The sequence below is a fragment of the Momordica charantia genome, assembly GCF_013281855.1.
Source record: "Momordica charantia cultivar OHB3-1 chromosome 7 unlocalized genomic scaffold, Mcharantia_2.0 BLBB01000007.1, whole genome shotgun sequence".
In the NCBI taxonomy this organism is placed as follows: domain Eukaryota; kingdom Viridiplantae; phylum Streptophyta; class Magnoliopsida; order Cucurbitales; family Cucurbitaceae; genus Momordica; species Momordica charantia.
The window spans coordinates 6,149,612-6,164,150 of record NW_028275165.1 but is presented as its reverse complement, the minus strand read 5'-3'; the positions used below and the strand labels follow the sequence as shown (position 1 = coordinate 6,164,150).

At 35.1% G+C, this 14,539-nt stretch overlaps 1 long non-coding RNA gene across 1 annotated transcript; it reads right to left on the bottom strand.

The window, feature by feature from the left end:
- Positions 1–399: 399 nt before the first annotated feature.
- Positions 400–3,710, bottom strand: LOC148210207 (uncharacterized). Its single transcript, XR_015792315.1, has 3 exons — positions 2,202–3,710; positions 1,479–1,576; positions 400–750 (listed from the first exon to the last, which is right to left on the bottom strand). It is a non-coding gene; the product is annotated as an uncharacterized LOC148210207 (long non-coding RNA).
- Between the last annotated feature and the right edge of the window lie 10,829 nt (positions 3,711–14,539).

The window sequence follows — 14,539 nt, the reverse complement described above, 5'->3', positions numbered from 1 at the left end:
GGGTGACCATGGTGATGGGACGGAGGAGACCTGACGGCGAGGACCATAGGCTGCTTAGTTTTTTTTTTCCTGTTTAATTTAAATCATTGGTTAGGGACTTATGTTGTGGCCAATAAACGGTTTATTTGCGTTTGAATAATTGAGGGATTTTTCCCTTGTTGTTAGTTGTGCTTCGGGATAGGTGCCTATTTGAGTTTTATTCCATTTGTTTAGATTTATATATATTGAACAATAAACCTGCATCGTGAAGTGGTTCACGAATGTTGTTGAATGCTATTCCATGAGATTGATTTATCGTTAAATTGATGAGGATTGGAACTTGATTTTATAAGTTTATGTGCATAGGAAGTTGGCAGGATGTAGCCGGGGTTAAATTTGATTAGTTGAGTAGTTAATGTGACCTAGAGGTGTGCGGAAAATTCTGGGTTGTTACAGTAAATGTGTGGATGACACGACCCGCCCTAAACACCTACTAACTATAGGACAAGTCGTGCCGACCACAGACCCCCAACCATCTACCAAGTCTATAGTTAAATTCTTTCTAACTTTCTAAAACTAATTTAGATTATTCTTCAACATATAAAACATAAAGTGTAACATAATTCATTTAAAAACAAATAACTATTCGGCCACAAAAGGTACAACTATTCCAGTATAAGTCATTTTAGTTGTACATACAAAATGATATGCAAATTTGAGACGGTGAGTGGCAGAAACTGGTTGGCTATCTCTATGAAACTCAGGTGCAGCCTGGAGGAGGAAAACAATGATAAACAGTGAGCTAGGAAGCTCAGTGAGTGGCATTTTATTAAGAAAATAATTTCGTAAAACTTATTCCATAAAAACAACTGAAATTTCAATTCTCAAGTCGAGGTTCATAAAGCTGAAATAATAAACATTCTCGTTAAAACTTCATATAACTTGAGCAACTAAAATTCAGTAATTTTCTAAGCATAACTTGCAACAACATATACTTCCTAAAAACACTTTCTGAAACACATATCAAATATCTTCTTTCAAACCTAAAACAGATTAAGAAAACTCAACACCATATATGTATCCACATTCTATTCTGGTATACTAGCGCAGAGTAATCTCAATACGCACAGTAGAATAATTCTATTTCTGGTCCACTGACATAGAGTAATCTCAATATACACAGCAGAATATTTCTCTCAACGCGCGGAGTAAAATGGTCCCAAAGACCTTCTATTTCTGGGTATACTATAGAAACACATTCACATAGCATACGGGTAATCACCTGGATACAACAATATGGTGGTTTGAAAACGATTCTCAGAAAATTCTCAATCTCAATAACAGTTCTAAAAATTCTTTTTTTTTTCTTTCTTTCTAAGAACATTTCTATCACAAATCACTTCTAAACATATTTCTTTCTAATCATATTCAGTAAACACAACAATTTCTCAAACATTCTCAGCAAAATTCAATTTCTCAGCAAAAATAATCAAACATACGTTATATATTTTTCTGGAAATATTTAGTAAAATAACCACTCATAAATCCTATGAACGAGGTGAATTTGGTTGGTACGCTGCTCCAATTCTTGTATGACCTGAAATATCGATTCAAAACCAATTTAACTCACTTAATTCCAATTTCAACATAACTTAATTCAAACTTCAATCATAATAACTTCAAAATATCCTATTACCCAATTTCCTCACTCTCTCTCTTCATTAAAACTCATCACTTTTCCTTCTTACAAGTGGGTCCCACCAAACCCAATCAATTTCTCTTTCTCACACTCCATCTCACGCACATATACCCATTCCTTTTATTTCTTTTTACCTTAATTTATCGGTTACCTCTCTCCTTGATTTGTTTCTCTCTCTTCAACACCAACCCCCACACTCCTTTCTCTCTCTTCCCTTCTTCTACAGATTCCATACCCACCTTAAATCTGCACTTCTTTTGTCTTTCTTTTGCCTTTATTTTGCCTTTCTTTCTCCCATGGAACCCTTCTTTACCTAAAAAAAAACCCATCACAATACCAACGTTCCCTCATAATATTTCCACCATAAAATTCAACCAAAACATACATCCTTTGCAAAATCGAACCCCACGAGTTTACCATTCCTTCTCATCCAAGAACAACAGGAGTTTTCCGTTCATTGAATACCCATAGAACTCAAACTTCTCATGACATTTTTCACAAAACCCATAAATACAAACCTTACCTTCAATTTCTTCTCCTTTCCCCTCTGCTTTCTTCTCTTCTCCTTGCCCTCTTTCGTTTCCATTCTCTTTGTTTTTCCTCCTTCGTTTTCTCCCCTTTCCCTTTCCTATTCTTTTTCTTTTTTTTTTAAACACGTCACAACACACACACACACACACCACACGTGTCCCATGTTTTGTTTTCTTGTCAAAAGACCAAACTACCCTTCCAACTAAGATATCTTAATTATTTTTTTTCACTGAATTACAATACTGCCCTCACAGTGGATGTAAAGACTTATCGAGGTATGATTGGCTCTTTTCTTTATGTAACCGCTAGTAGACCCGATATTATGTTTAGTGTATGTGTTTGTGCTAGATTTCAATCTTGTCCTAAAGAATCTCATGTGCATGCCGTTAAAAGAATTTTTAAATATTTGCTTGGAACTATTGATTTAGGCTTGTGGTATCCTAGAAATGTTGAATTTAATTTGGTAGGATATTCCGATGCGGATTTTGCGGGTAGTTTACTTGACCGAAAGAGTACTAGTGGGACTTGCCAATTTCTTCGTAGTTCCTTAGTTTCTTGGTTTAGTAAAAAGCAAAATTCGGTTGTTTTATCAACTACCGAAGCTGAATATATTGCGGTTGCTAGTTGTTGTGCTCAAATTCGTTGGATGAAACAAACTTTTTGTCATTTTGGATTAAAGTTTGAAAATGTGCCTATATTTTGTGATAATACAAGTGCCATAAATTTGACTAAAAATCATATACATCATTCTAGGACTAAGCATATTGATATTAGACATCACTTTATAAGAGAGCATGTGCAAAACGATCATATTACTCTTGAATTTGTAAGCTCAAATAATCAATTAGCGGATATTTTTACCAAGCCTTTAAATGAAGAATGCTTTTGCAAAATTAGGCTTGAACTTGGTATTATTCGTTGTGATGCATCTTGATTTTGTATTTGTTATTTTTTTTAAAAATGCATATTGATAGGGAGAGCATTTATGCAAAATTGTGTTCATATTTTTAGAGGGAGCTTTTTATGTTATTAATTTTTTTTTTGATGATTCCAAAGGGGGAGAAGTTTAAGAAAAAAATTTTCTAAAAATGTTTTATGATTTATTGGTTTATTAATCCATGGATGTATCAATTGAGGGGGAGAGATTAATCTTTGAATGTTTTTTAAGTAAGTATGATATTTTGGATTTACTATGATGTCTATGTATTTTTCTTTGGAAGTTTGTCATCATCAAAAAGGGGGAGATTGATGGCTTTTTGGCCTTAATCTCAAATTAATTAATTTTAATTAATTAATTAATTAATGTTTTGATGATAACAAACTTAATTTTATTTATTGAAATTTTTTGTATTTTAAAGCGTCCACAGTGTAGAGCTTGTTACAACGATTCCAACGACTGTTAGATCATCCAAATCGGAGCTCAAACGGAGAAGTTACGATCGAAACAAATTGGAAGGAAAAATACCCGAGAAGATGACATGGACAGTTCGTAAGCGAACAAGTGACAAGCTTCTTTTTAAAATATATATATAAATTGAAAAAGAAAAGAAAAAGATAAAAATTAAAAAAAAATCAAAAGTTACCAACGGTAACTTTGTTAAAAAAAATAAAAAAAATAAAAAAATAAAATAAAATCACTTCACATTAAATGCAGTGTCAGTATTTAAAAAAAAATTTGAAAAGTGTACCGTTTTCTCACATATATATATATATATATATTATTATTATTATATAAATATAATTAAAAAAAACTTGTCACATCAACTGTCACATCTCTATTATACATATATATATATATTTTTTTTTTAATGTTATCATTATTATATATATATATATATATATATTATTCTTAATTTATTTTTTTAAATTATCTCAACCCTTCATTCTTAATGATTAAGATCTAATGGTTTAAAATTAAACTTGATTTTTTTTACCATTTTCTTCCCTCTATTTAAACTAAACTTCTCATTTAAAATTATACAACAATTCTCTTATTCTCAATCCTCCATAACTTCAAAATTTTCATTTAGCTAATCTCTCCAAGTTCTCAATTTTTCTTTCCATCTTATTTGTGAGAGAAATTTTATTGTTGTGAAGATTGAAAATTTTTGTGAGCTCAAATTTGTATATTTACTCTATTTGAGAGTTTGTAAGTGTGTGTTTCAAAATCTTCAACTCATTGTAACGGTGTGATCCTCACCGTGGAGAGGATCGTCTTTGCTCTTGTGAAGAGCAGTGTACCGGTTTGACTCCTACCGTGGAAAGAGTCAGAATTTCAATTTACAACCCAAGAGGTGCTTGGGAAGTGGAGTAGGACAGTTGTGCCGAACCACTATAAAAATTCCCGGTGTCAAATTTCTCTAACCCTCTCTCTTATTTATTTTTGCAATTAATCTTAGAATTTAATTGTTTGCTTTAAATTTCTCTTGTTTGCCTTAGAATTTATTTTATCTTACTTTGTTAAAATTGCATATCTCAAAAAGTGTATTATTTTTGTTTAAATTGGGCCCATTTATTAAAAAGTTTATATTTTGTTAATTAAACCCTATTCACCCCCTCTAGGGTTGCCATACCGATCCAACAGCTACACCCTTACTTAGTTAATAAAATGATTCAAATTAGAGTAGAATCTAGAGTTGTGTATATAAAATTTCATTCTTGGAGTTGTTGAATAAAATTATTTAATAAATATATATTTTTTAGTTCATCAACAATAGGAAGATGAAAATTTGAACTTCTGACCTCAGAAAGTTAGTGATGTTCATTTTTCCCGCGAGAATGAATCTCTCGGGGACATGCCTAAACGTGGTGGGGAATCCTTGTTTAAATTCTCCACAAGGCGAGGATGTAAAATTTTTTTCCCGTACCCGTACAGGGATTCTCCACCCTGCCTCACTTATATATTATATACACACAAAAAATCTAATTATTCTCTCTATATTTACATATACTAAAAAACAATATTCTTCTTGTTCATCCACCATACAGAGGAGGATTAGACCATATGTAATCATGTTTTATTATTGAAAATTAAGCAATTAATTAGAAATCATCTTAGAAACATATTTAATTGAGAAATAATTTTAAAAATAAAAGAATAAAGGAAGAAAAATATTACTTGTGGGAAACCCGATCCTGTGAAATTTCGTGGGGACTTTCGCGGGGATGGGAAATTATATAGGTTTTCCCGTCGTAGTCCTCGTCGTATGAACAACTTTAACCAATTGAGCTATGCTCATTTGATAATTATTTAATAAATGTTAAATACTAAGATTTCTTATCATAATTAATATATTATTTTACAAAATATGTAATGAAACATGAAGATTCGAGGAATAATAAAAATTAAAATGTGGAGGTCTAGAGAATTAAACCTCATGCTTCTCGCATGCAAAGTGAACGCACTACCACATGAGCTACACCCCATATTACCTAATAAATTGTTGGCTAAAATACAATTTTCATCATTGTATTTTCAATTTTTGGTCATTTTGGTCCATGTACTTTTAACTTTGGTTCATTTTAGTCCCTGTACTTTCAAAATGTGTATTTTGGTTCTTGTACTTTTAAAAAGTGATCATTTTGGTCCATTAATTTTATTTTTAATCTTATTTTTTTTGGAGGTTGGAGAACCGTTAGAGCGCTATCGGAAGTCCTATCGGGACTCACCTCTATTGATAGAGATCCCTGCCCCCACGTCAGGTACGCAAAATATCTTCTCTCTAGAATATAGATCAGACAGTGTACTGACGAGCGTCAGAGTGCTAACTCTTTTTTGCAGGTCCTTCATACGTCGGTGCGCAAAGTCCGAGCTTCACGAATTCGAGTTTGACCAATTTTGTGATCAAACATCCGGCACTGTTTGTGAGGATTTTACAAACTTCTAAGTCATTCCCCTACCAAATCTGAACTAAGCAATGGATCGAACATGCTCTCAGATATCTCACAGTCCCACCCCTTCTCGGGATCCTGCAGACACCCGCCACACTTACTATCAAGTGGCGGGTACCTCTGCTGTTGAAGCCTTGAGCCACCGAACTGATTGTGGTCGATTTGCTAAGGGCCACTCCCCTACTGGTGGTCAGCCTGCTGGAGACCGAACTACAACCCATCATCTACCACGAAACCAGGATCCCGTTGGTATTGTCGATGGGAAGGAATAGTTCCCCCACTCCTAACTTAGAGGTTCGACCTCCCACCTCTAGCTTCTCAAGCCAGTGCTTGGTGGAGCACAAAAGCCCAATTTGGGGGAAGCTTCAACCTTTCAATCGACCCGACCATTGTTGTCAAGGTTATCGCTGAGATAATAGTGGTCAAGGCTCGGCTCAACTCAATGGAATGAGGAGTTGAGATGTCCTCCTCCTTTATTCCTCATGACCCACGGAAGGGAAAGGGCTCGATGCATCCCACCGTTTATAACGACGACGAACACCACCGACCTGCAGGATGAGTATAGATTGGAGCTCCACCAAGAGAAACCTAGATACTGAGTGTGGAAATTCTTCCTGGAAGGAACGCAGCTGATCGAGACCGTCAAGGTCATCGGTGCGATAATCAACGTCCAAGGGTTCAACTATCCAAGGTAGAATGAGAGATTTTGGAGAACAATCGTGATATGGGTGACTTGATAAATGATAACTCCTAGCAGCCTCGGAAGTATGTGACAACTCCATAGAGACCTTAGGCATAACCTTAACGATTGGGTGAGGGCAGAAGCTAGAAGGTTGACAGTCACCGAGCTGAGTCGCGAGACAACCACGACATACATTCTGAGGTGGACCAACTAAGATAAGTTTAAGAAGGAGATCGATGATATGAATAAGAAGTGTAAACCTGTTGATCAGCTCAACAACTTAGAGTCAGAGGAACCTCATTTCTCTCAAGCTATCCTCGATGCTCCGATTTCCCTGAAGTTCAAGGTGAAGGGATCGAATCCCGTAGCGGAAGCGTGTGAACGCTTCTGCTTCGATTTTGTTTTAGAAATACAACAAAGAAAAGACAAACGCATTATTAAAATGAAGTAGTGAAACATACCTTTGAAGACACTTCTTCAATGTAAACACCAACACCACCACAAAGCCTTCCCCACTATCCTCTGGAAGTTAAGAACTCGATTTGTGGGAACCTTCTTACGACTGAGATGGAGATTAAGAGATTGAGAGAGAAGCCTTGTTTTAGAGTTTAGAAACTCAAAACATCCATAAAAAAAAAAGAGTATCTCCCTTTTAAAGGAATGAATGGTGAGGGGAAGTTTCAACTTTCCCACTCACCACCTCTCCACTCCCCAACAAAAATGTGGGACTGGGACAGGTTTTCTCCCTTTTTTTTCTTTTATTTAATTTAACAATTTAATTAAATTAACAATTAATTAAATCAAATTTAATTAATTACAAAAAATAATTATTAATTTAATTAAATCATATTTAATTAAATTAAACTTAAATTAATCAACCATATTATAATCAAATTCAAATATTCATCTCTCTCATAATTTTGAATCCAATTTAAAATTAACTTTATATCATAATGTATCAACATATATTATATTAATTGCATCTCATACAATTAACTTTAATTCCCTTGAACAAATTTGAACAATTCAAATTATTTTCAAGACTGAATGTTCTTAATTATCCTTTACGAGCTAGCAGTGGTATCTAATGGACCTACAGATCAGAAGCACCAACGATACGAGATTAATTGATTAAACTCATTAATCATATTAATCACCATTCGTTAACTATGAGTCTTTAGTGGAGTGACCAACAGTTGCACTCTTCTCACTGTACAGTATTTTTCGTCCATGGATATTGACCATTAACAGCAAGTCAATCTTTCACGGGTGTCCGTAACCACAGTTTGGTCAAATTAGTATTTTACCCTATGTTACATCTTGTACCTTAAGTACCGCTGATCCTCTAATGAACAACCCGGTTATGGTCTGCCTAATAATTGGAAATCCCTCTCAGGCCAATGGGAAAGTGGGGCTCCTTGTTCAAGTCTTAGATTTAGTGCTAAAGGGAACACTAATCTACTCAGGAGTGAATTTCATCTTGTGGAGTTATGTTCCCAACTCCCCACTCGGTCTCGTCCCCAAAATGGAAGGAATGTTGAGTCGACGACTCGGGCCACTCTCACCCATACAAATCAAAGGACGAGTCCTAAAAGGCAGGAGTTCATAACTCACTCAAGATTGAGATCAAGTTACCTGGTCATCCTATTGAAATATTAATCTATTAGCTAATGATGTTACAACTGAAGATTAATTATTTCACAGTTCGGTCTTATACAAACTCATCGTATAGGATACCCCCACTCGCATGTCTCCACACAAATGACCTGGATCAAGTCATCTGTATCTATTACAAAGTGGATCGTATCCATAGTGCTATCAAGATAAGGTACCCAACCTTACCCATATACTATAGACCGTTTAGGTTACTACTGGAACATTATCCACATGTGTAAGGAATATATATTGTATATATACATTGTATATCACATATATACGTTGTATTATATCTTTTATATACTTATCCAATTACATGACATAACCTTGGATGAGTTTATTGGATTTGGGTTAATGCAATTCTAAAATAAACATCAATAACAACTTTATTGAATAAATATTTATTTTATATTTACAAACCACGAGTTTAGGGCATAAAACTCAACAATCTCCCACTTGAACTAAACTCTAGTAGGGTGTACAAAATCTCAAAGCAATGGGTGTTGTACAATACTGTAAAGTACAAATACAATAAACTATGGCATACATTATGCCCTTTACAAATGTCCCACTTGCCCTATACTATATTGTACATAGCTCGTAAGGCTAGACTTTCTAGACGTCTCTCGAACACTTTAGCCGTGAGACCCTTTATAAATGGATCAGCAATATTATGCTCCTGTAAGGATCAAATCCTTAGCGCCATACACAGGCATATAGTTCCTCGTTCTCCCAAGGTACTTGAGGATTCCCTTAACGGTAGTCTAGTGGTCATATCCTGGATTGGATTGATACCTACTGACAATCCCCAGTGCATAGCAAATGTCATGCCTAGTACACAACATATCATACATCAAGCTGCCAACTACTGAAGCATAGGGAATGCGTCTCATATCCTCAACTTCTTGAGGTTTCTTAACGCATTGTTCCTTAGACAGAGAGATTCTGTGCTTGAAAGGTAGTGATACGAATCCATTTGAGACCCATACATGTACAAAAAGAGTAATTACAAGAAGCAAAGCAAAGAAGATTCAAGAGGCTTTCATATTACATCTTCAAAGGCTAGCTAATGCATGCACACAAGGAGACGAAGATTTCTGAGGCCAAAATTCTTTACAATGTTACTTTAATGAGTCAATAAGAGAATGAAGCAAATATGGCACGGGAAAAGTTGTCTATTTTTAGAGATGGCAGGGAGGACAAAAAAACTGTGCAGATTTGTTAACAGGTGCCTTTGCAGATTGCATCTCTTGGGAATTTGTGAAGTCAAAGCTTGTCAAAACTCATCCAAGTGTGAAGTGCCTCCTACATGTGATTGAGTTTAAAGCCATTCTACGTTTTTTGGTCTGTATTTAATTGTCTAGATTGATGTGCAATCAAGTTTTAATTTGCATGTCTTATTTTCTTCAATTTACATTAAGTAGGATTTTGAAAGACTTTTGGTATTCTTTCGTTGAACGACCCTTTGGCCTATTTAAAAGGCTTGTAATCACCTTGTTTTGGCAGATTAAATATATTGAAATTCAAGAACTTTTGTTCCTTAACACATTTGGTGTTGCTTCTTTCAAATCTTGCTTTAGGTTTGATGTTAAACCGATTCATTGGGATTAGTCTCGATCAAGCTAATTCTGTAGTGAGTCGTCTTAGGATCTAGGAGTGACCATCGTAGATTTTAAGTCTGATCTTAGAGTGATTCATCTTCTAACCTTACTCTTGGTTGGAATCATTTGGTAAGTTAGTTGTTTTTGTGAGAGTTTGCAAGGATCCTAGAAGGACCTCTAGCTTTGTAAACCCGAGCAACATTGACGCTTATCATTTGATATCAGGGCATTGGTCGACATCCTTTGGCCGGCTCTAGAGGTCAAGTATCTTTACTTTGTATAATTTTATTTTCTATCATTTTCTTTTTTCGAAAGTAGTTTTTTCTTACAAAGTGTAATAAGACATACTACAACTTGTCTTGAATTTCTTTAAGCTTTGCTCTCGGATCATCATAAAAAAAAATAGTAGCAAAAGAGAAAAGAAAAAAAAACAGTAGTAAAAGAAAAAAATCAGTGGCAAAAAAAAAAGTATTCAAAGATCCGAGGAACAAGAAAAGTTTTTCATCATTTTATTGTGTTTCGTTCCAATTTCAAGTTATTGGTTCTAAGATTCAGTCACTCTAGTCTTAGTTTGTGAGAGTTAATCCTTTTATTGGTTATATCAAGGGTTAAGCAAGATTGCACCAAATTTTAAGCCAACCCTTACATCTTTGATTTAGTACCAAAAGCCTACCCTTGAGTGATAAACACGAGTATCCTTGAGTGAAATCTTGGTGAGAAGAGTGGTCAGGTCTTTATTATCATTATTATTGTTTCTAACAAAATGGCACATGATGGAGTACCACAAGTACCGCAAGATCCTAATACGGCTATTCTTCAAGCAATTCAAGGTATGATGGAAATGATGATGGAGGATAGGCAAGAAAGAAGGGCACAACAACAAAGAGAAGAACGAGTCTTACAAGAAGATAAAGACGTGTTTGACTTCGATGTCCAAGAAAGACAAGTTTGAGGAAGAGGAAGGAATAACTTCAACATTATGCAACCGAGGAGATGGGAAAGAGTAAATGAAAATAGAGATGGTGGAGTTAAACTCAAAATTCCACCGTTTAGTGGAACGGCGGACCCCGAGGCTTACTTGTGATGGGAAGGGAAGATAGAGCATGTGTTGATTGCTATACATATAGTGAGAATAAGAAGATGAGACTTGCCATTGCCGAATTCATTAATCATGCTAATGAATGGTATCAACATCTCAAAACCAAGAAAAGAAGGAAAGAGGAGGATCCAATAGAAACTTGGGAAGAACTCAAAGAAGCCATTAAGAAGAGGTATGCTCCAAAACATTTTAAAAATGATTTGAAAACTAAACTGCAAGCTTTGAGGCAGGGAACAAAAAATGTTGATGAGTATTATCAAGAGATGGTGATTTTAATGGAAAAAGCACAAATCCGAGAAGAAGAGGAATACATGATGTCTAGATTTCTTGGAGGTTTGAATCTAGGAATTGCTCGTCCTATTGATAGAAATCCATCAACTTACTTGGAAGATATGAATCACCATGCTAACAAAATTGAAGATCAATTGAGGAAAGAAAAGGAGCATTCCAAAAGGAATGAATTCATGCAACCAAAAGGGAAGTTTGGTGCTGCCAAAAGATTGAAGGCCAAGAGCTCCAATGTCAAAAACAATGAAGTTCCAAAGGAGGTAAGGGATTAGACTAATTCTGTTAAATGTTGGAAGTGCAAAGGATTTGAACACATGAGCAAAGAATGTGTCAATAAAGAAGTCATGGTGATAAGAAATGGTGTAGTTGACTCGGATGATGATTGTGAGGAACATGATGAAGAATTTGAAGAACATGATGAAGAGTATATTAAAGAAGGTAACTTTATATCCTTGATAACAAGAAGGGTACTTAATGTACAAATCAAGAAAGAGAAAGTTAAAGATCAAAGGGAAAACTTGTTTCACACAAGATGCTTAATTGAAGGAAACCTGTGTAGCTTGGTGATTGATAGTGGAAGTTGCACAAATGTGGTAAGTAGTTTTCTTGTTAAGAGACTTCAACTTGCTACACGTCCACATCCAAAACCATACAAACTTCAATGGTTGATAAACAAAGGAGAACTAAAGGTAAACTCTCAAGCTCTTATTCCTTTTACCTTGGGAAGATACAAAGATGTAGTCCTTTGTGATGTTGTCCCTATGCATGCGGGGGATATACTGTTGGGCCGATCATGGCAATATGATAAGGAGGTCACATATGATAGGCTGTTGAACAAGTATAGTTTTACTTTGAACGGAAACAAATTTACTTTGCTTCCGTTGTCTACATTTGAAGTACATTGTGACCACTTGAAATTAGAAAAGAAAAGAAAAGAATTTGAAGAAAGAGAGAGGAGAAAAGAAAGCAAAAGTGAGACTAGTAAAAAAAAAAAAAGAGAAGAGTGAAAGGCAAAATGAGAGTGAGGCAAAATGAGAGTAAAAACCAAGAAAAAAAGATGAGTTGAAAAGAAATAATGTGAGTTTGATTGTAAGAAAGAGTGAATTGAGAAATGCGTTGTTAACCCAAGAGCCACATTTTGTGCTTATGTGCAAAGGTATGTGTTTAGCAATTGAACCAAAATCTCATGATGTTTTGCCAATTGCATTTAAGTCTCTTTTGCATGAATTTAATGACATGTTTCTCCATGAAGATGCACCTACGGGTTTACCTCCTCTAAGAGGGATTGAACATCAAATCGACTTTATACCCGGTGCAACTCTCCCAAACATGGCTACCTATAGGACCAATCCCACCGAAACCAAGGAGATTCAAAGGCAAGTGGAATAACTCATGGAGAAAGGTTATGTTAGAGAAAGTATGCGTCCTTGCTCGGTTCCGGTAATTTTGGTGCCCAAGAAAGATGGCACATGGAGGATGTGTGTTGATTGTCGAGCCATCAACAAAATCACGGTAAAGTATCGACATCCTATTCCTAGATTGGATGACATGTTAGATGAATTACATGGTGCTAATCTGTTTTCAAAAATAGATCTTAAAAGTGGTTACCATCAAATTTGAATGCATGTGGGAGATGAGTGGAAAACAGCTTTCAAAACAAAGTTTTGGTTGTATGAGTGGTTTGTCATGCCATTTGGCATTACTAATGCACCAAGTACTTTTATGAGACTAATGAATCATGTTTTGAGAGAATAAATTGGAAAATTTGTTGTTGTATACTTTGATGATATTTTTGTTTACTCAAAAAGCTTGAATGATCATATTTTGCATGTCAAGACAATTTTACTAAAACTTAGAGAAGAAAAGTTTTATGCCAACTTCAAAAAGTGTAGTTTTTGTCAAGACCAAGTCAACTTCTTAGGGTTCATTATTGGAAAGGATGTGATGAAAGTTGATGAGGAAAAGGTAAAGTCTATTCGAGAGTGGCCAATACCTACCAATGCAATCGAGGTAAGGTCTTTTCATGGTTTGGCTAGTTTTTATAGGAGGTTTATTAAAGATTTTAGTAGCATAACCTCATCATTAAATGAACTTGTTAAGAAGCATGCTAAATTTTAGTGGAAAGAAAAGCAAGAAAATGCATTCAATAAATTGAAAGATAAATTGACCAAGGCACCTTGTCTTGTTTTGCCTAACTTTAACAAATCTTTTGAGATTGAATGTGATGCAAGTGGGATAGGTATAAGAGTTGTTTTCATGCAAGAAAAAAGGCCGGTCATGTTCTTTAGTGAGAAGCTAAATGGAGCACAACTTAACTACCCAACTTATGACAAGGAACTCCATGCACTTGTGAGGGCTTTACAAGTTTGGCAACATTACTTATGGCCAAAAAATTTTGTTATCCATACCAATCATGAAAGTTTTAAGCACCTCAAAAGTCAAACAAAGTTAAATCCGAGACATGCTAAATGGGTGGAGTTCATTGAGACATTTCCTTATGTCATTCATTACAAAAAAGGTAAGGACAATTTAGTGGTCGATGCATTATCAAAAAGGTATGCTCTATTTTCTTCACTTAGTGCAAATATTCTTGGTTTTAAGCATATGATTCAGCTGTACAAAATTGAGAAATCTGAATTTTATGATGTGTATGTGCAATTTTTGGAAGGGAAAAATACACATGATTATCTTGTGTTTGATGATATGCTTTTTAGGAAAGGTAAGCTTTGTATTCCTAAGTGCTCCATTCGAGAGTTGCTTGTAAAGGAGGCTCATGGGGGAGGACTTATGGGACATTTTGGAGAATTTAAAACATATAGCATGCTGTGTGAACACTTTTATTGGTTAAAAAATGAGGAAGGATGTAAACAAAGTGTGCAACTAATGTTTCAAATGTAAGGAGGCTAAGTCTAAGACTCAACCACATGGTCTTTACACACCTTTAGAAGTCTGTAGTGAACCGTGGGTTGACATTAGCATGGATTTTGTTTTGGGGTTACCAAAAACTAGAAGACATCATGATAGCATTTTTGTGGTGGTTGATAGGTTTAGTAAGATGACACATTTCATTCCATGTAACAAAACAGATGATGCTACTAATATAGTTAATCTAT